Raw genomic sequence first — 22,587 nt, 5'->3', positions numbered from 1 at the left:
TTCAGGATTCAGAAGAACTTTTCTGCATCACAAGTGCAATGAAGGGATGATTTGAGGAAAGTGTGAGCCAGCTCTAATTATAAGCTTGATCAAAAAGGAACGTTTTAAGCCTATTCTTAAATGTAGTCATGATGTCTGTCCAGACAAGAGAATGATATCAAATTACTCAGAGGTCAAAGATAAAAACACTCAAAAGGTTGTGAGCCTGATGGTTTAAGAACTGACCATTTTTTATAGAACACATACAATTTTAGAATTTCTAATAGCAATTTATTCAACACAGTTTGTGTAAGGTGGATGAAATATTGTAAAGTGAATAAATATTTGATCAAACTGGAATAACTGCCTCCATTCAACCTATACCGCTGATCCTCACTGTCAGTGAGAGAGCTGGATTTTATTTCAGCTGACTTAAAGCGAGAGGCAGAAGTTAACAACACATATTAATGCAATTAAAACACACATTAATGAAATGGCTTTACGGTTTGTTCCTACTTGTGTTTGTTTTACAAATATATGTCAAGGTTGGGACAAGTTACTGTTCCATGGCACAGATAAAACATTCAAACATTCCCATATCCTTTCTACATACTACTGTTTATAGCAAACGTCAAGTCCAATTCTTCACGGCAAGGTAGCTTTATTTATACAGCACATTTCATACACAAGGTAACCCAATGTGCATTACACATAATTTAAAGTACGTTTAAAAGCATTTAGAGACAAAAGAAGTAGAGAAATTAAAAGTATCTCACTAAAATGACTAAACTGCAAGAAGATTGTTCAAAATCATTTGAAAGACCTTCATTGTAGTTATGGGAAAAGTAATAGCATAGTTTTCAACCTGGCTTTGAAAGCATTTACACTCGACTTCATTGGTGGCTTGACCCATTTCCATTTATTTTGGTTAAGTTGAAGGAAGTGTGCATTCATTCACTCAATTTGTTTTAGACAGTGGCACAATTCTAAATTGAACTGCTGTCATTTGGGGACGTTGAGAAATATACAATGACAACTGACATTGGTGCTCTGAAGAAACTGACCCCAGGGTAACATGCAGGCTGAACAGAGTCCAAGGTTATTAAGTCAAGACAGCAAGTTGAGGGATTCAACTGTATCTTTGATCACCTGTATCATATTTTGATATTGTCATCGAGTTATTCTTGGGTGATTTCAGGTGTTGTATAAGTTTGTCATTGTGCTTATTTGTGTCCTGAGCAAATTTGTAGCATTTATCCATTGAAAGAAGTTGTAGCTTTATTTGATTTTGGAGTTCATCAATGACAGCAAATATTGCTGAGTTGAATGATTTCAGAAAAAAATGTCTTGCCATTGCTAACTTTTTTTTAAAATTACAGAGACATTGTCTGTACATGTCAAACTGAATTTGGAGTTTAGTTCACCAGTTGCGGTCTGACACAGAGCAAATGTGTAACATCATAGGCCTCATATTTTTTTTCTTTTACAGTCAGCGCTCCTGACGCTTTGGTCGCATAAAACAGACTGAATTTAGATTTGATGTACACGCAGGCAGACAGATTCCGCACTTCCCTGATAACGGCGATATGTGGAGATATTTTTGATCAATCAACTGGCTTTTTAAACACAGGCTTACTTTTAGTAGCTGGTTATAAAGAGAAACGATGAGGTAGTTCATCGAACATCACAATGTTCATATGACATTGTTGACCAATTTATGCAAGCTTTTTGCATTTACTGAATAACACCTCTCAAGACAGTGCTGTTGTTTTAAACACCAAACAACTTCAGCTTGTTTTTTTTCTCTAAAAGAAAACTTGACAGCATGATTACAACATTTGTCTTTTTGCAGAATATCTCACTCAGTTGATTCATATTTTCAAGTTCCATTGTTGCATTTATAAAATATGAGCTATGAAAGGGTCTTGAATGTGAGCCGAGCATAAAGTGGCCTCATCGTGATTCAGCCATGGCTAACTGGGGTGCTTCGTGTTGGCAATGCATGACAGAGGTTTGACTAGGCTGATCCTCCATGACATTGACGTTCCCAGTCTTAGCCAAGTCCCAACTCCTAAACCATCAAGTACAAGTCAAATCTCAATTGTTTTCCTTTTTTTCAAGTCACAAGCACTCAAAATGTTTCAAGTCATAAGAACCCCATCTCCGGTTGCAACCAATTTTTATTTTAAGTAGTTGAAAAAAGACAAGCAGTTCAAACAATCTCTTGTTGCTGCTGACATAAAACAATAACACCAACCCAATGATTAGATGAACTTAACTTCAGTTATTCACATTCTGAGTAGTCTTGTACGCGATGCATTTTCTTGTCAACATATTTTGCACGCAAAGAACAAACCTCAGTCATTTTCAACCCAAAGGACTTAAAATACACCCTCATGACTGAACAGTAGCTTGTTTGTGTTACTCAATAATGCTTAATCAACAATCCAGAGCAAACTATAGTCTGTCATTATCCCAAGGAGTATGCCAGTTTGGCACATAGTGAAGACTGCTGTCTGTTTCAAACAGGAACTTAGTGAGACTGCATCATGCATGCACACACGCATGCACGCGTGCCACAGTCTGCAGTGCAGGTCAGAACATGTCCATAAGCACATCCATACATACACACTCACACACTATCATGCTAAGCGAACGTGCAAACTAAACGCAAAAGTGCAGCAGTACACGTGAACTAATTTACAGCCACGCACAGAGATTTACTGCATGCATCATTTAAATATAATAGTGGAGTCTTGTGGTTGAGATGAGTAACGTAAAGAGAGATTATTCACGACTTGGAGAGAGTGCTGGATACTGCAGGAAGACATCTTTATTTCATTATGCAGGATAGGAATAGTTCCACAGGGCCCGAAGGCATTTATTACACAAAGACTGGGCTCAGTATGGCTTCTATAGTAGGCACAACACATAACATTAACTAGCTCCTCATTATTTGGGATATTCTCGTCAGACAGGGAATCCTGACCTTGTGTGTCTTGTTCACTAATAGTAACACGCGCATATGTTTACTGTGTCCTCAGGTCTCTCCCTGTATTTGTTGCCCCTTGGCTTTGTGTATTTTTTCTGAAAAGATCTCAACAGAAGAGCGTATGCACGTGCAAACAGACTTGCGCACACACACACCCTCGCGCAAAGTGAATGACAGGCTTCAGAGTTGTGCTTTTGTGTTGATGGTTCACAGGAGCTGGGAAGTTAAGTGACGAGCATTTTTTTTTTTTTTAATTCTTTTTTTTTAGCTGTTTGATTCCTTCCACATGATGGAAGAGAGGCTATGGAGAGACATGCTGTCATGGAGTGATGGATGATGCTCTTTCATAAGGCCATCATGAAATTAATAGGCAACCCTGTGAGCATTAGAAGCAGCAAGCAAAACGAGGACGACCTGTGCTTCCCAAACATCAACTAACTGTCAGACTGAAAATGTCAGCAATTAAAAAACAAGTGGTTATAAGGGTGGTAACATTTGCCGCAGTGGTGATCAAAAAAGACAGCAGGCAGCGGGGGCTCAGGTCAAAGCCAGGACAAATAGACTTTCAGCAACACTCAAAGAGGGACGAATACTTTAGATATTTGAACAGCATGATGCTTTTGCATCAAGTTTTGGTGGAGTTTGTGAAAGGCAGCTTTCCTGCCATCGATCAACGACAATCCTCACACATCTTTCCAACAGATGTCGTTAAAGTTTAATGAACCGACGAGCACCAAGACAAAGAGACTACATGTTCTCTGTCTAATTGGCTTATTTGATTAGGAGATTTTTATTTTGTTCTCCATCTGATGTCAGACCAAGGATGTAATGGAGAATGAGTCAGAGCTGGAGACAAAAGTCCAAAAAGAACAGTGAGGACACCAACTCACTGCAACCATACAGTTCTGCTTTTCATTTACTTCGAGCTCATCATTTTATGTCTTGGCTGCAATTTGCTTAAATTCATTTTCCTGAATCAAATTGGATGAGTGCGCATGGTCGAGTGTTCTGGTTGAGGTTTGTTTTTTCCTAACAAAACAAAATGGCAGTCAGACCGCCCATTGAGACCATACACTCTGCTTTATATTAATGCAAGACTAGGGATAGGTTGTTGTCCTAGCCCACAACTTAAATACATTCATTTTTTGATAAATGGTCTGCTGATTGTGCAAAAACGCAGGGAGGTAATAAGAAGTAACAAAGCTCTTCTCTCATCGCTGTGGGCTGATGAGATGATTCGAGTGTATGGGAAAAGTTGAGAATTCAGCTAAAGGTTTGCTATTAAATAGTGACACCAGTATGGTAAAACCATAAGTCATTGGTTTTGAAAGTATCATCTGCTCCTCTCGCGGTTAGTTGAGACAAATGGCTGACGCTTGTCGTTCACACTGACACGCGTGCACACGCAAATGCAAACACACACACACACACTCATCAAGAAAACAAAATGCTGTAAAGGGTGACAGAATTACTATTTATATCAGTTGTGGTTGTTTGTGTTTGTTGAATCAGTTGGGGTTGTTAGTGTGTCTACAGTTATTTTTAATCAAGTGTGTAAAACTGTTTAGGGCTATAGGATTAGTGCTAGGAGTTTTGCAGGAAAAAACTCTCCAAATCATGTTTTGGGCAAGACACCAAGTAGAAACCACAACCTTGAGAAGCTATGAATTCATAATTTAATAGCTCTGGAAGGTTGTGGTTCCTGTGTAAATTATTAGCAGAAAGTTTATCACGTTGGGCACACAAAGAAAGTAATGGCAATGACAGTTTTTATGACTGCGCTGATAATATTTGGAAGACTCCAGATCCTTAATCTTTAATCGAAGAAAGAAAACGGAAAAGAGGGTTTGGGATGGATACTTGCTGTGTCTTGAGAGAGTTTCTTGAACACTGACGTTCATTTTTTTGAGCAAGGATGAAATTGGTGTACTTTTTTTTCGTGTGTGCATATTATTTTTTACTTTTTGCATTAGTTTCCCTCCAGCATCAAAGCTGACTGGAAGCCACAAATGTTTGACACTGATGTATGGAGTCCTGGGTCATGTCCCAGGTTTCACGATTGTAGAAGCTACTGTATATCAACATCACTCTCCAACAGTACTAGCATTGATTGAAAAATAATACATGAATTAATAAATGAACATTGAAAATGGTTTGCTGATCTTTGTAACCACTGAAGAAAATATTATCCATAGCGCACAGGAATGGTTACCTTTCACATTTGAAATGGTACGGTACAGATTACCGTTACCTGGGAATGTCGGAATCTCTGGTCATCTGTACCAATTTTCGTACGTTTGTGTGTATTTGATCGTGGTAAATACATGTCCATTTATTTAGTAATGAAATGTAGCAATGTGTCAATTTAACGTTTATTGAACAATATAATGAATTCAAACTAAAATGAGGGTGATCTCTTGTCTTATTTATTCTTTTGATTTCAAGGCTAAATGTTTGCTGTCTAAAGTACAACTAAAGGTATTGGCGACGTAGTTTCAATTCCTTTGTGAATCTCATGGGTAGCGTACTTGAAATGACCAAATTCTGTTCTCTCATGCTTCCTTTACTTCCCTATCTCATCTTTTCAAATGAGATGAGCAGCATAATTCCAAACATTTAATAACATAGCTGTCTCATTTTCCAGTCACTCTTTATATTTTATGAGAGCAACACATTTGGAGTCCTGTCCAACTCTCCAATGAAATTATTTCCTATGTGTGCCGTAAAGCAAACCAGACATATGATCCTTTTTGCATCCATTTGTCTTTTTATTTTCACCCAATGTTGGATTTTCCATCTCTTATGAAAACCTCTGAGAACAATTATAGACACTACAATAGCAATAAAAATGTTTCACACAATTAAACAACCATATATAGACTTATAAAAAAATAAGACTGACTAGTTTGTATTTGCTTTATTTTTATGCACACATGGACTTTTTATTAAGAAAATTTGAGTCGACCATGATCTTCTCTCGCGCAACACTGAAAAACAAATTAAATATGTTTGTTTTAACTAACAGGAGATTGGCATAAAAAACAAAACGGCAGAGTAGTGACTACATACATACACATAAAGTATATGACATCTATGTTATAGGGATGTTTACAACAACAATGATCAAGGACCCTAACCCTAACAACAATAACTAATAATTTAATAACAATTTAATTTAATAACAATTAACAACAACTTCTCTAAATAAAAAAGTTCCCTAAGCTATTGCTGCAATAGAAATTAATTGTTCATTTGTGTTAAAAGTTAATCTATGCTACTACATGTTTTTCATCGAGTAAATGTTTTATTAATCAAGGCCATAAACTGACAAAGATGAGGAATGTGTGGTAAAAGACGCTTTATGGTCCATGGTTGAAGAATAAGATCATGGTTTTTGGCATTCGGATTTCACACTGCCAGCGACCGCCGCACTCCTCCTGTGTACACATTTGAAAAACAATAGCAGTGATGAGTGGTTTGAAGGGAACAGTGCTGAGATCCGTGACTTTATATACAGCAGGCGTGCCAGAGCTTGATGTAATGCAGATTTTTTGTTTGAAGAACAGAATTTGAAGTTTAGATTGAAGATTTGCCATATATTTAGTCAAAGCTCCAGTAATAGCTCTTTGAATCAGCGGCAAAAACATGACACTAGTGGTACAATGTATTTTTTCCTGTGGTAATGAATGCAAAACTTCTTCTTCTGGGCACGCACCCAACTCAGGCTGAGAAGCTGTAACATTAAAGTGTACAATGGAAACATTTCAAGTGAGGCTAGTGGAAAATGGTGGTTTAAGTACCATTAGCCAAAGATCTTTTTCTTCACTCTTGGGATCATACTCTGAGTCATTATAATGATGTACTGTATGATATCAAATGAAGACCGGTAGCCACTTTTTTTTTTTTGGACATCATAATGAGAAGTCATTGCTGGTCCCAAGACGGATTGTTTTTGAGGAGGTCCTTCCTGCTAGCAGAACGGCCACTTAGAGCGACTGATGTGCAGCCTGTGAAAAGACCAGACGATTCTCCTTCCTTTAAAGCAGATACAAATAGGAATGTGAATCCTCATTTCACAGCCCAGTTGAAATCATCCTGTTTTGTCTGCAAATGGGCTCAACACAAGTGGCTGTGCGTTACCGTGACGACAAGGGGCAGCGCGAGGGTCTTACTGGTTGGACTCAAGTGGCAGCCTCAAGTCTAGAAAGAAATGAGGTGTAACTTCACTGTTGAAATTAGCATTGTATAGTACGGCATAGTGTGACTCATTTTTAAAAAGTAAGGCAAATAATATGAAGCTTTTAGTAATCCTTTGACTGTAGTGCATATTGCTGTCTTTCTCGTACCCTGATTGTTTTGGGCTGTGATTATTTCCCCCCTCATCATCAAACAGAATTTCGGTCTTTCACGCTCATTGCGTATCATTGTAACAGGTGGCCCCTCTGATTGATGGTCCTTGCTTCCCAGATGTGTACAGCTAGTGTGTATGTGTGTCACATGCAGCAAAATTAAGAATGCATTTGCCATGCTATGGTCGTGTTTGTTGAAGTATGTGTTTGTGTGTTTGAGTGTAAACACATGGTTCAGTAGATGTGAGTGTCCGCATTTTGGCCCCTGGCTGTCTGACAGGGGACAAGATTGATCACTTATGTATAGTGAGCCTTTTTCAAATTAAGGCACAATAGCTTTTCAAATGTATGACTTCATCAGATACTGTGACGTTAATGAAATGTGTCTCCTCAAGCTCAGACCATGCATTTTGTTCCACGACTAGCTCTTTGCTGCACTGTGTCATTGTGCTCAGCTTTCTCCAGTCTGAGTGATTAGATATTGGATGATCTCCTATAAGTGAGCTCACTGTGGTCACATTACAACAGTGTGGTCTTACTTTGTCGACATGCTGCATAAGGATATCAGCCGCAATCATGCATCTCAATGTTCTCCTGCACCTGAACACTTTATTCTATCAGTTAAGTCAAACAATTTGAGTTGTTCATCTCTGAATAAATCACATGCATTATGATCGTCTCACGTTAGATTTTTTTTCCCAGTAAAAACACTTGCAGTGGCAGCCTAATTTAAAAGTTGAGAACGCACCGCTGTCAATTTCGCAGTACATGATATTCATACCATTGAGCTGTCCCCCCAAAAAAAAACAGACAGAGTGCGGATGGGTGTTCGTCTCTGTGTGCCCTGCGATTGGCTGGATGGATGGATGGATGGATGGATGGATGGATGGATGGATGGATGGATGGATGGATGGATGGGCACCAAATCTAAAAGAAAATGAGAGAAACCACCTTGATTGGCCATGATTGAATTAGGCTTGGACCACTCCCACACCAGCACAGCCCTCTGTCTTTCAGATCTACTGGTCTGTGCTTTATTATAAAATGATCAACATTGGGGCATAGAGTATCACCACACACCGCAGAGGATTTACACTGGTCACACAATTCAAGCCCTTAATATTTAATCATAAAGCCTTTACTTGTGATAACTGCATCAAACCTGTGACTCTGTGACATCACCAAACGTTTGAATTCTTCTTTTCTTTTCCTGGCGTTCCAAACAGTGAATAAAATACTTTGTTTTGGCAAGGCTGTATCGATTCGGCTGTATCACTAGTGTGCAAAACATTTCTGTAGCCTTCTGAGTCAATATTTCGAATGGCATCATTGAAAATAGGTGAGTCTTTCCTACACGAGTCCATGCAAGCCAAGCCCATGCATGGACATCACCTCCGCCATTCATCACAGATAATCTCTGAGCATAGAGGATGTATGGAAGCAAAAGGTTGCCTTTCCATAAAGTAAAGTTTAATTTTCCATTAGGACATAAAAGTTCAGTGAATTGGTCAGTCTTATCATTGGATTTTCTGCAAATTCCAGTCTGCTTCCTAATGGTTGCTAATGAGGGCTTTGCTCTTTTGGTGTAGTCTCTGCACTTCTGTGCATGTAGTTATCTGCAAAGTGTAGGCTGTGATACAGCCAATGTCTGCTACTTAGTGGTTTCTTTCATCTTCAAGACATTCCAAATGACTCAATTGGCTGTGGCTAATGTTTGTGCGATGGTTCTGATTTATCTTCTAATTTCTTCTGAGCTCCACAGTGGCTTTGCCCACCCATATACACCACTCTGCTTTTCAAGTAGGTTGCACCATTAACTCTAAATGGTTTCATAGTAAATAGGCAAAATATAAATCTGGTCGCGCGGCATGGTGGAACACTGGTTAGCACGTCTGCCTCACACTTCAGAGGTGCAGCATTTGATTCCTGTGTAGAATTTGCATGTTCTACCCATCCCTGCTTGGGTTTTCTCTGGGTGCACCGATTCCCTCCTACTTCCTAAAAACAAGCATGGTAGGCCTTACCATGGACTGCTGGGATAGGCTCCAGAATGCCTGCGACACTCATGAGGAGAAGCAGTTCACAGAATGGATAATTGGATGGATGGATGAAATCTGACACTTAGACATAGACATTCACACTATTTATTATTTAATAATTCGAGTGCTTGGACACACGTCGGCAAAATTACAGTAGTCACATTTCCTAAAACCTTCGCTCATGAGTCATTTAGGTCATGAGTCATGACCTAAATAGGCTACTTCAAACAAAAAAAGTTCTCTGTTGTGTATCTATCTGATCCAGATGTAAATGTCTGGTAAAAAAAAAAAAATGCAATGTTGATCCCTTGTCTCATAATAATGTCATATTTTTTGGCGAGACCACCTGCCATTAAAAATATTTTCCAAGTATACAAAAAAACTGTCAGCTCCCAAATTTGCTGTTTTGAAGTGGATAGAAAAATCTGTGCATACTCACTATAATTTGACTTTCTTGTTAGAAGAACACCATACACATGGAGCTTTATAGAGACGTAAAAACCCAACTCTCTGCTCTTTTGTGCAGACTTGTGACACATCGAGGAATGGCTTTGGGGTCATCACGGGTCATCTACTGTCAACGAGATGTCAGCACAGCCAACTTGGTGGTGAGTGCAGTGCACTTTGACTCCACTGAAAAACAACAAGCACGAACACACATCCGCGCGTCTAAAAAGTGCAGTCATGGTTCCTCTGTCCCCCTTAGCAAAGGAAAAATTCATATGTGTAGATGTTTTACACCAACTCCCTCCTTTCTACACCTGCCAGGACAGAGCCTTGTGCAACACTTCAGCATCTGTTTGCACCCCAGGGGTTCAAGTTTGGCATTCAGATCTTTCTGATTTGCCTCTGGTTAGTAAAACACTTTATATGATCACTAAGCATCCGTCACTGTTGGATTCAATCCAAACAGCTTCTGTGTGTAGAATCATCAGCACTGTTATCTTATTTGGTGTGTGATGAGCGAGATGTCGCTTCTTAATGTGCCGTCTGCGCGAACCCTGGGAATGTAGGGGTATCGCACGTATGTGGTTTTCACTGTCAGTGTGTTACCAATGGCTTTGTGGAACTTAAGAACCATGACCTGATAGGAAAATCCCACAGTGGCCACTGTGTGTTATTTCAAGTATTATCAATGGCTGCCGCTGTGTTGCTGCTACAGCTCGCGCATATTAGAAGAGTATGTGAGTCTGCTTTTGGTATACAATATACGTACAGTATAAAGCGCTTGTGTGTTGTTCTGCGTTTTTGCCCAGAATTAAAGAGGCAATTAGTGCATTCTCAGTTCATTACATGCATGACAGTGTGGCTTGCTAAAAGTATGGCTTGGTAAAAATAGCAGTTAACCAATGCTACAATTGCTATTCAATATTGATTCAGCACCTTCTCCCCATAATTCATCATCTATTCTGCAAATACATAATCACATGGGCTGTATGGCAATTAAAGAGCCGCCCCACTCTAAAGGTGTGTGTTTCCAGCAACATGCTCATAAATCAAAGCCACCACTTGCGCATTTTAGCAGCAGAGGTGTCCGGCCAGTTGTACCCTACCCCCAAGTTGATTGCAATATCATGTTTTGCTGCATTTTTCTTGTGATATGTGTTCAGTGATAAGATTGACGGTTGTCGTCCTCTGCCATCCTTTATTGCAGGGGATGGGTGCTAAACAAGTTTGTATGGCATGTATCTGTTATCATGGTCCCTGATATTTGACCATGTGATTGAAAAGAAAGTCTTACATGATGGACTAAATTAAATTGTGCTGCTTAATAGAAACAGTTTCAGAGACACAGAGTGTGTCAGCAGGTGGGGTTGTTTTATCTAGACTCAACTACTGTGTGTGCACCTCAAACCCTAAACAGATTATCAGAATGAAAGCTAGCACGATGGGAATACTAATGTGTCCAAAGGGTGTGAAAACATTCCTGTTATCACTATGGAAAACTCTCCCAGCTGTCATCAGAAGGAGGAAATATTATGAGTCTGTCTGCCTGCAAGTGTGTGTTATCCTGGGACAATCCTGCTGTGTTTATTTTCTGAAAGAGAAGACATTTAGCTTTCACATCACACAGTCCAGGGTCCCATGCTGTGCATCTGACAAGAGAGAGACTGGGTCACAAAAAGATAAAAATAAAATAAAATCCACAAAGATATTTACGAAAGATTATTAATACAATTTCAAACAAATTGTTACCTAATTTACAAATAATATGATTGTTAAGGACACCCCCCCCAACTCACACACACACACACACACACACACACACACACACACACACACACACACACACACACACACACACACACACACACACACACACACACACACACACACACACACACACACACACACACACACACACAAAGGCAATTGTCAGAGACACATAAAAGCAGAGGAATGGTAAACAAGAGTTTCCAGATGACCATCCACGTTGGGATCTCAGATTACAGGAAAACTTTTCCAAAGCAACATTCTCATTTTAGTTTTTCCTCTCTGACTTTCTTGCAATTTGGAACTCCCTCACATGTTTCCATTGGACAACAGAGTTACGAGTTATGGCTCCTGTTTTTGAATGCAATATTCTTGAAAACACTTTTCATATTTTTCCAAGCAACGTCTAAGGCTTTAGGAATATAATACAGCATTATTATCTTCAGATTTCCCTGCCTGTCTCAAATATATTTTCCTATCACCTCTAAAATTTCATCCCGTTTGATGAATTGAGTTAGTGATAGAATCAACTAAAAAAAATAAAAAGAAGCAACTGCAGCTATAACAAAGTATGATACAAAAATTTAAAACACAACTACACATAAATCTAGAACTCACTTCACAAAAATGCTTTGTTTTACTTCAGTCTTTATTACTTTTAATACAGTGTAATACAGTGCTAAATACAAAGGTCACTAAGTATTATTTAATAAAGTAAAGTTTTGATTGATTGATTGATTGATAGATTCTGAAAAGACTGTTTGACCTTCCTTCTTCTTCTATCCGGACATACGGTCACATACCGCAATACCGAAATAAATACATAAAAATTTAAAATGAAAGCTGCGTGATATTAATGAACAAATATTATAACAAAGGACATTTTCGTTATAGGTAGACGCTGATATCAGATTAATAAATAAATCAATTAATCAAAGTCAAGCCACTTTCCATAAGGAGACTAATGCAGTCAAAAGAGACAGACCCGTACTTACGTAATGATGGGTATGTCCCGTGTTGGTACTTGAGTAGTTGCAGATATCTAAGTCAATATTATTTTTAACATTCATGTCATGTTTATTTGAACAAACCCTGTCACCCACCCCCCATTTTGTCATACCTTGTCTTGGTCTTAATAACCATCACCACAGGAGGGTATTACCCGCTTGCTCATAAATATGTGTTCTCAGAGTGCTGAAGTATGTGAACCATCAATCAGCCATTTTTCACAAGATAGCCTTTTAGTGTACTGAAGCACACTATGAATTTGAGACCTAGAATTTTTCAGAGTGCACTTCTAACCCTGTCAAAGGAAAACATGTCACTGCAAATTACCTGAAGCCATGGTTCTATCTCTGCTGGGTTCATCTGGGCTGTCCTTCTAGAAGAATGACGACTTGCTGCCTGCTTGTGGTTTTACCTATACATCATACGCTAACGTGATGCCCCGGGGTGGGAACATATGGCTCCTTAACTGACAAATCTCCGTCAGTGTGTGCTCTTGTTCTTCTAAGACTCACTCTTTAAACACCTACCAATTTAATGTTTTTTCCCCTCCCCTTTCGCTTACAAAATGTTTTTCTTTATCTGTCTAATTCAAAACAATTCATGTCATGGGTCTTGCTGAGGGATCAGAATTTGGCGATATGTCCTTGATCGACTATGAGGAAATCCTGAATTAACTTATTCATTTAAGATTTTTTTTTTTTTTTTTAATGGTATGAAAAAAAACAGTTCTAAATTGACGTTTCAATAGCAAAGTAATGCCTGGAGGAGTGAAAGCCTGCATGGATGCAGCTCAACTTCACTTTATGGTTGTCACGTTGATCCTTTGGAAACAGCAAGTTGAAACTGACCCAACATTGTTTCCAAAGCATTAACCTGTATTTTGCTAGGACAATTTATGGCATTTGTGATAAGATTGCCATATGATAAGACAATCGTATCCGGTGGCATCAGCTTCTCACGCTACACTTTAAATGCTGTGCAGTGGCCTCAGGCTTTATACAACTGTCAGATAGAGTACACCACTGAGACTAAAGTTTTGAAGAGGCAAGGCATGAAAGAAAGCGGGTGTTGTGAAGTACATGGTATGTGACGATTCACTACATGGGGTAATGGGACAAACTTGCACCAAATAATAAATATTGTCAAATGATATAGTATGCAAATAAAACAAATTTATTATTGTTATTATTAATATATTATTATTTATATTGATTTTGTATTTTCATTTTAACCGCGCTTCTGTCATCGCTAAATTACAGCTGGTCACTCCTATTTTAGGGAAGTCAGTAAAAAACGGTCTCCAAGGGTAACAGCAGAGGTGTGTGCATCAGTAAATTTTGCAGGTCCATCATTCATCCTTTGCCAGTGCTCAGCCCGCCAGTCCGTCATCATCAGACCATAATTATTTCTAGCCGGGCCAGTCCGTCTGTCCTCAATCAGTCAGTCAGTGAACCTTTTTGTCTTTTACCTAAAATTTGCTATACAAATAAACTTGCCTTTCCTTGCATTGCCTTAACAGTAGCTATATACATTTCGTACTGTATACTTTATAAACAATGAATATAAAAAGTCTACTAATATAGGTTCAAATGCCTTTTTTTTTTTAATAACATAAATAAATAAGACCAATAGAAATCATGTAAAAACTTTTGGAGCGGGGGCAAGTAAAAATAAACATAACATTTCTTTCTCATTCTTATGGTCCTATTAAGTCAGTGTTAATTTTTTGGGGCCATAATTCACCAAAAGAACACCATGCCTACAGTGACATATGGTGGTGGCCGGCTTTAGTTTGAGTTGTTTTCTTTTTTTTTTAGCCAGAACTGGAGCATAAGTAAAGGTAGAGGGAGTTGCTAAAAAGCAAACAAAAACGGTCTGAGTAAGCCTGCTAAAATATCTAAGCTTTCTTTTGGCTTAATCAGAAGAAATTTAAATGGTGGCAATTGAATGCTGACTTCCATTTAGCAGGAGTTTAAATGTGATTGGTTGATTCTTAACACAGCCACATCATAGTTATGAGTGTGTGTAAACTAGTACAACCATATTATGTTAGTTGTTTATTTCCACTCGAAGTGTTAAAAAAAGTTGTGTTGCACAGTACATGCAGGCCACAGGTGAAAAAAAGTCCTGTACAGATTTAGCTTGGTCTTACTTTTTTACATCATAAAAGAACATTTGCACTGGGGTATGTAGACTTTTTTAATCCCCTGTATTTTTCTGCCTTACACTGTGTATTTTCACTCTGTGGCAGTTTTATTGTTTTCTCAAATGTGCTTTATAACGTTGCTGCTAAGTGAGGATAAGATTTGGACAGAGATGCACACAGAAGAATGTTCCAGCAAAATAAGTGACAATGCAAATACCCAAATTGTCTCAGGGTTGTGACACTGTAAACAGAGCTTTCTTTTTGATCCTGTTTATTTTATTTGTGGCTTTTGCGAGCTTTTATTTACTATGTGGGGATAAGTGTTTTCTATCAGAGCACATTATGATGGTGAGGACACAATCCTTACCAAAATAGTTTTACACTCCCTGTGTTTTTTGTTTCTTCCTAAATCTTGCTAACCGCTGCTCTGATCTTGCTGAAAGTTTCTTTTTCCAATCTGAATTGTTTTTTTCTAAATGAGTCAAGGGAGATGAACAGCTTTTTGGGCAGGCGGGACGGAGTCCTACAATTAATAGCAGGACTAAATTATTTACATGGCCAGAAAGCTTGTGTGTTTTCCCCACACTCCATGACAGTTATTATATCCATATGTTTGAGATTAGACTCGTGCAGGTAGAGGAGATGGGAAGTAGTTACCTGATTTTTACAACTTCTTTTACATGCTTGCCTTAAGATATGATTGATTTAATCTAAAGTAATTACGGTTTAACTTTTAGTGCCAAGGCTTGGCAAGGCTTCTGTATGTAATAAATTTGTTTTACTCTGGGGCTGCTGCTTTATATTATGACTCCACAAGCTAAAGGACTGAATAAAACGTAACTGGGCTCACAAAACAATGATAAACATTATCTTCTAACATCATGTCTGTCCTTTTATTTGGATTGTTTGAAAAGAAGTTGTCATTAAATGTCATTTGAAGGTAGAATTCAAGCTAAGGTTCAATATCCTGATAAAACTTACGCAGACATTTTTGTTGTTGAATCTACTCAATTTCATCTCGTCAAGCAGTCATCAATGTTTGGGAAAGTGAGGCAATGCTGTTCAGTCGTTTCATGGAGGTGACACTTATGCATGTAATAAATGAACCATCTATGTGGCAACAAGTATGTGGGATTGAATTAAAGTCAACTATAAAGTCAAAAGTGTCATTCAAAACAAATTTGCAGATTCATGGACAATCAAACAGGCAATCGCCTTCCGAGCAGTCTGTCTCCCCCCCACCTGCGCAGAGCAGGTCAAGGTCAAATATATGCAACCTCGCTGTGCAGACTGCAGTCACATTGCAGAAAATCCAAGACGTATCCGATCTAGGACCACATATGAAAGCGACTCAGGTCGGCTTTAAAAAAATCGAAATTGAATCGTTCAGACAAAAAAGTCTTATGGAGCATTGAGCAAAAAAATTTTTGAATTTTATACCTGCATTGATGCAGATGATGTACAAAATTGAGTAAATTTAACACACATTTCATTCATTTGAAGCCAGATCTTGAAATTAGCACCCCCTACAGTTGATGCGTGTGTGCGCGTGTGTGTGCGCGTGTCTGTTCGTGTTCATTTTTTGTTTTTTAATCACTTTGAAATAAAGTATGTCCAGGCCTTAGAGCTCAGGGTTGGGTGGAATCATAGCCACTTCAAAAATGACACATTGTCCTACAAAAAACACTGAGGGACAAATGGAAGTGCAAATTAAATTTTCTTTTCATGTACGTATCGATATATTTTTTCTATTACTCCCTTGCCTTTAGGCTGTTTAGATTTCTGGCAGCGAGATTCTCTCTGACTGGAACAGATGTTGTGCTTGGACCGTATTGACTTTGTTCTGGTGTGACTGCATCAGAGGTTGTGGTGTAAAGGAGTCTTCTGCCCTGAATGCTTTCTCTCCTTTGTGATCATAACTTTAAGGCCAGAGGTGGTATTGAGCCCAGTCCGCCTCTCTCCAAGCTTTGGTTGCTGCCACAAGTGGGTGTGGATATTCCTGCCCGAACAAACACCACCTTGTCAAATCACACAGTATTGTATATCTAAAAGGGAATCGGCGCTTGACTTTTTGATCCGTGATACACATGTTCCCAATTGTAGAAATCAAATCCAGATTTCCTCAAAAAACACAAAAGAAACAATCATCAAATAAGGATATTGATTATTACTTACTGTTAAAATCTATTTCTTAAACCTTCTCTGAAGTTGATTGAAAATTTCTCATCCTATTAAAAGACCATCACAAGTAATAGAGATACAAGGAGCACAGTCTTCGCCTTACAAGGTCAATGTATAGTTTGGCAGCTACCTTCAGAAAAGTATGTTCATTGATCTGCAGTCTACATATTTCCAATCTTCTACTGTATGATTTTGTTTACATAAGAGACATAAACTGTCGAGAAATTAGATCGATCGTGACTGTAAATCCGTAACCTTAGAACATTGGAACATAAAATCTGTTTAGGGATGGTAGTTTACCTTCACATTTTTTAGGTAAAATCCCTTTACTTCCCATAGGCTATGTTAGAAATGCCAGGGCCTCCATTGAAACAAATGAGAGTAGGCAACATTCAACTAAATGGACTCCACTACTCACAACTGGTAAAAAAAATTTGACCACAGGCTTCAATATTCCTTCCATTGGTAGACGTGAAATTATAAATATGGTTAAGTATTGTCGTAAAACTATACTGTATTTACAGCTTTTTTATGTCTTTGAAAACATCTGTGCATTTGCTGCGCTGTAATTTATGATATCACCACTTAAAGCAACAGTGAAAAAATCTGTCCCGGCTCGCCATTTGTGATATCTTATGGTGCATACTGCAGTGCCTGCGACTGCACAGTTTATTTGATCCCGCCCCATTTGATTGGTGCTTGTTTGGAATGGAGAGGCAACAGAGGCCAGGCCAGAGTGGTGCAGGGCCAAGCTGTTCTGGAACTTGTAATGGAAAAGCGTCTTTAGTCATATTTTTACTGGTCACACTTCATATTGGACAACTTTAAGGGCAATGGAATTATGTTTGGACTGGAATTTACAGTATTGTCATCGCTAGCTTCTTAAGATCACCTATTTGTATTTGATGATTGAAAAAGACATGATATACTGGATCTAACTAATGCTCATAACAAACTAACATATCACTACTAATATTTTGAATTGTCAGGGCAAATCCCAATACACTGTATGTGGTGTGTATGGTGAAGACTCAGTTGCTGTTGAGCAAATACAGTTGCCTTGGGCACAAATTTATATTGGCTCGTAAACTTAAGAAATACCCCTTTTTTTTATTGCAGAAAATGCCAAACAAAGTATGTCATTTGTTTCTTTTCAGGGTGATGGAGTGAGGTTAAATGGTAAAAAGGTTAGTCTAAGTCTATATGCTTCAGGGGTCCCTTTTTAACTTGATTGTCAAGAGATGAGGCGACTGTTGCCATATGAAAACTGGGGTGCTGCCAAAGCACACGCAAGGCTTCAGCACATTCCAAAATGTGTCTCCACAAGCAGCCTTTTTCACTCCATTTTAATTTTTCATGTGCTGGGGGGGGTATTTCTTGTGTTTAGTAAGGTTAATTCATACACACTATTTGACAACTTCCTTTTGAGCGGTTTGGCACGGAAAAAACCTGACATAATAAAGAATACGGTAATGATTACATTTTAATCACAACTAATGAAGCAGTGAGTCTGTGAGAATATGTCCCTGCAATTACAGGATATCTGCTACATTTGAAGCCCACGAACAACACAACAGTCTGATCGCCAGTAATTAGGTGCAGTGTCAGTGTTATTCCAAAAATGCATCCTGTTTTCTTCTCCTAATCTTCATTCCATTTCAATGGAAATACACAGTTTTAAATGCTAACAAGATTCAGTACAAAGGGTTAATAGTGTGGGTATCAAAGCAAAACTTATGTAGAGCTTTTTTATTGTAAGGCTCAATTACTCTTGAATACTAAACAAGAGCAGAAGTTTGTGGTGGTAAGGCCAGAAGAGATTTTCCATATTGCCACCACAAACTAAACCATAAGAGAACAGAATCAAAAGTAATTTGAAATGACCTATGCTGATTTCCATCTCAAAAGACAATAGTAATCAAGCCTGCCACAAAAGAGCAAAACTGTGCATGAACATGATTTTAGATGAGAAGGCAGTTTTAAGTTTAACTTTCTATTTTAATTTAATCCAGTTATGGTCCGTCGCTTTGTCATGCAGTTTGGATGGCCTCTCTGTGTTTTTGCAAACGGATTTGTTGTATTTGTTGTATATTGGATCGCCGATGGAAAGTATGTTAAGCGACAGAGAAAAAGAGGGAAAATAAGTCTTTATATCCAAAATCTGATCTGCTGACAAACTCAAATTTTCTCCTTAAGGGATTTCCTGAGATTACTAAAAACAAACACACACACGTGCTTCTAGAGGCAATAGATTTGCAGAATTTTAATAGGAGCATTATTAGGACCCTTGTTTGGCCAGGATTAATAGCTTCGACATCCAAACAGATCCAATCATCTAAGGTTGGTTTGTAGACGTGGCACAATATTGGGTATGTTGTTGGAAATATATTGGGATCACCTGGAGAGCTGCCAAAACACGGCCTTTCTTAAAGGTTCAAGTTCAGCAGAGACAATGACCTCATTTAGTTGTTTTATTTTGCCAGTAAGCATTTTCCTAATGACGTTATGGTTTCAATAGCTAATTTGAGGTTTTTACTCAGTTCAGCAGCATGTTGTAAATTGTTACTAAATTTAGTAGATGTTAGGTGAAGCACAACAAATGCTTTAGGGCACAACCAAAGTAATGTAGTTTGCCAACAAAGAACATAAATTCATGGATGTATGGGTGGATAAAATATTTGTATTTATTTATTTATTTTCTTGGTAAATGGCAATGGACGATTAATATCCCAGCAGATTAAAAACAACAAATTTAAACAAATTTACAATTAAATTAGAACAGTACTTTTAAGGAAAAGAACATCTGCATCTGCATAATAAATGTAAATTTACATGGGGAGGTACAGAGTGAGGGCACAACAACAGAAAAAAGGCTGATTTAAATCCTCACACACCTCAAGTCAATCAGTATTCTGAAAACTACACTTATTCAAACAACAAATTAACAAATGGTTATAGTTTCACCCCTATCAACAGTAGCTCAACTGTACGGACAAACCGATGTGGACAACGAAGCTTGTTGGAGATGCTTGTCTGCTTCCTGACTACTGTCAAGGAACCGATCTGGCAGATAGAACTATTTGTAATCCTTTGTAGTTTAGTCCTACTTTGCTCTGCTGTTTTTTGGGGTTCCACTGGGTCCAAGTCAAGGGCCACTTTTTTTTTTTTTTTTTTTAACGTATTCGGTATCCCAAAGTTCCATAAGAAAGAATGGGGACTATAGAAAAAAAAGATATTTTGAAGAATATCGTTGGCAATAGGTCAAAGCACATATTGAAGGGATTTTACTGTGGATATTTAGCAGCAGTGCCTTTGACATTCTCTCCACTCCGCAGAAAGCTCTTCATTTGCCTGCTTTGGAAAAATGTGGCAAATTGTTTTAGACAAATTTGCTACGTCAGAATGTCTGTGCTGTAGTTCAATTCACTGGAAAGAGTCACATTTTTTTTTAACCATACTAACATTTTTTTGATACGCCTTTTAAGATCGGACTATAAAGTGTATTTCTTGGATACTTGAAGGGAAAAAATGTGAAGTGTCAAGAGCTTTGTTAATGAATCCTAAAAATCTATTCTAAAAATAGCATTGATATCCAGGAGTTTAAAATATATATGCTACCCCTCCTACACACACGCACGCACGGAAACGCACGCACACGCACGCACACACACACGCACACATACGCACACATTTCATTAACATAAACATGATATGAGTAGATTCTTACTGTCTTTAAACGTTAACTGTTATATAACTAAAATTAGGAAATGTGAATCTAAAAACTAAATAGAACAGAATGCCCATTCACTTAAAGTTTACGTGAAATTGAATTGGCAATATGATGCTTAGTCAAGAAGATTCTTTGGCATCACATCTAAATCTTAAGAACAGTTCAACATATCATTTTGGTTTCTTTGGTAATGATGTTGAGAGTCCATTATCAATTATAGTCTACTTAGAATCATTAACCATTAAAAAAACGAGGTTTAGCGACAGACGCTTTAATGGAAAATATGGCAGAGGCACTTCCTGTAAGGAGTTCGACTCATCTGTATGATATTTAATCCTCCCCCGAAACATTAATCTCATCCTCACATCATTCATCATCTATATCTACATATAATACTGAATACATTCTTCATATAACGCAGGCTGTGGTCCTGGCAGGGAATTTGTGGGAGAGGAGCTCAAGGAGCGGTTAGGAACAGACTGAAGATAAGCGTCAGCAATGTAGTAGTGCAAAAACGTTTTGTTAGTTTTGGCTGACATATTGTCGACGTTAAATGAATGCTTCATGTACCAGTTCCCATCTTTCTGTCAACCATCTTAAGCTTTATTCAATCAATCAATAGCTTTTCTTTCCTGTCACTTATTCTTCGCCACTATATGACTGATCTTTTCCTGGATCAGCCAGTCATCTCTTTACATTCCCAAGCATTCTACCCGATAACGTCACATCTCTGCGATTTGTCTGCATCTTGTCAGTGCTCGTTCTGTTCAGTCTTTGTTAGTCCATTTATGTCAGTACTAGCTACATTAAATTGAGAAAATCATCCACTTTCTATACCCCTTGTCCTACTGATGAGTCTATCCGAGCTGACTTTGGATGAGAAGCGAGTTACGTTCACACACATTCATTCACATCTATGGACATTTTAGTTAATCTAACACGCCAATTTCATTCATTAAATCGGACAAGGACACACCTGGCCTCATAAAAAAATAGAATAAAAAAAAAATAAAAAAAATAAAATAGTTCAAATATAGTATATACCGCAAACCCTGATGTGTGTTACGGGTTTGGTTTCTTATTGAATCAAACTTCAATAAGTATGCACGTATAGGTCTAATATGCGTATTACCAAGATGGAATGGCAAATGAAGAGTGAATGTTGAAAGTTGTAGCGTAAAAAAAATGCGATGTGCTTTATCTACTTAAGTGTAGGCATGCGTGTGAGTGTGCGTGGTCCCATTAAGACACAGCAGAACCTGATTTGGAACAAAGCCAGGGGGCAGAGAAGAATTCAGGTCATCAGAGAATGAGCCTCCACTTAGTAGACAGGTGGACAGGTCGTAACAGAGGCCTCATTGTACCTGGCTTACAGAGGCAGACAGGTGTGCCCCTCGCCCTCAGCACTCACCGCCAGCCTGGCAACGTGACCTGCTCTTTGATTCTTTGCCTCGTCGTCACCATCTCTACACACATACATCCACGCGCATACCTACTGTTCCACTTTATTTCTGCACCTTGAAGTGCATGCAAATTTTGCAATCTTAGTACTTATGGGTGGGAAAGAATTGGGATATATATATTTATATATTTCACTGTTCTGGCTCTGGCCAACACGCAACTATGTACCCCATGCTCACTTGTTGACTAGTTTGGATTTTTAATATAATGATGGTCTTGTCTAGCTTCTCTAAGCTTTGCATAACTGGATATCCAGCCAAAATCTGTTTTATCACATCAAATAGTTCAAATCACTTTCTCTGTATTTTGGCTCTCAACACTGTCAAGACTGAAGCTAGTTAAAATGATGTTTCTCTACGGCTGAAGCTAAGTGCTCACATATGCCACTAAAAATGTTATGCAGTTCGTACTTGGAGAAAATAAACATAGAGAAAAAAAGACTTTTCACTAACTAGTGAACAAGTAACTGGTTTTCATTTTTAGTTAAT

At 38.2% G+C, this 22,587-nt stretch overlaps 1 protein-coding gene across 2 annotated transcripts in view; it reads left to right on the top strand.

The window, feature by feature from the left end:
• LOC119124258 (zinc finger protein 469) overlaps positions 1-22,587 on the top strand; it is a 167,291-nt gene that overhangs the window by 51,834 nt on the left and 92,870 nt on the right. For both annotated transcript variants that reach the window (XM_037253996.1, XM_037253994.1), the window contains exon 4: positions 9,886-9,967. The gene's annotated coding sequence lies outside the window, so the exon portion shown is untranslated. The remainder of the gene's footprint in view (positions 1-9,885; positions 9,968-22,587) is intronic.

This window comes from Syngnathus acus, chromosome 6 (assembly GCF_901709675.1).
Source record: "Syngnathus acus chromosome 6, fSynAcu1.2, whole genome shotgun sequence".
NCBI lineage: Eukaryota > Metazoa > Chordata > Actinopteri > Syngnathiformes > Syngnathidae > Syngnathus > Syngnathus acus.
Note: the sequence above shows the minus strand (reverse complement) of the source record. Positions and strands in the feature narration are given on the sequence as shown.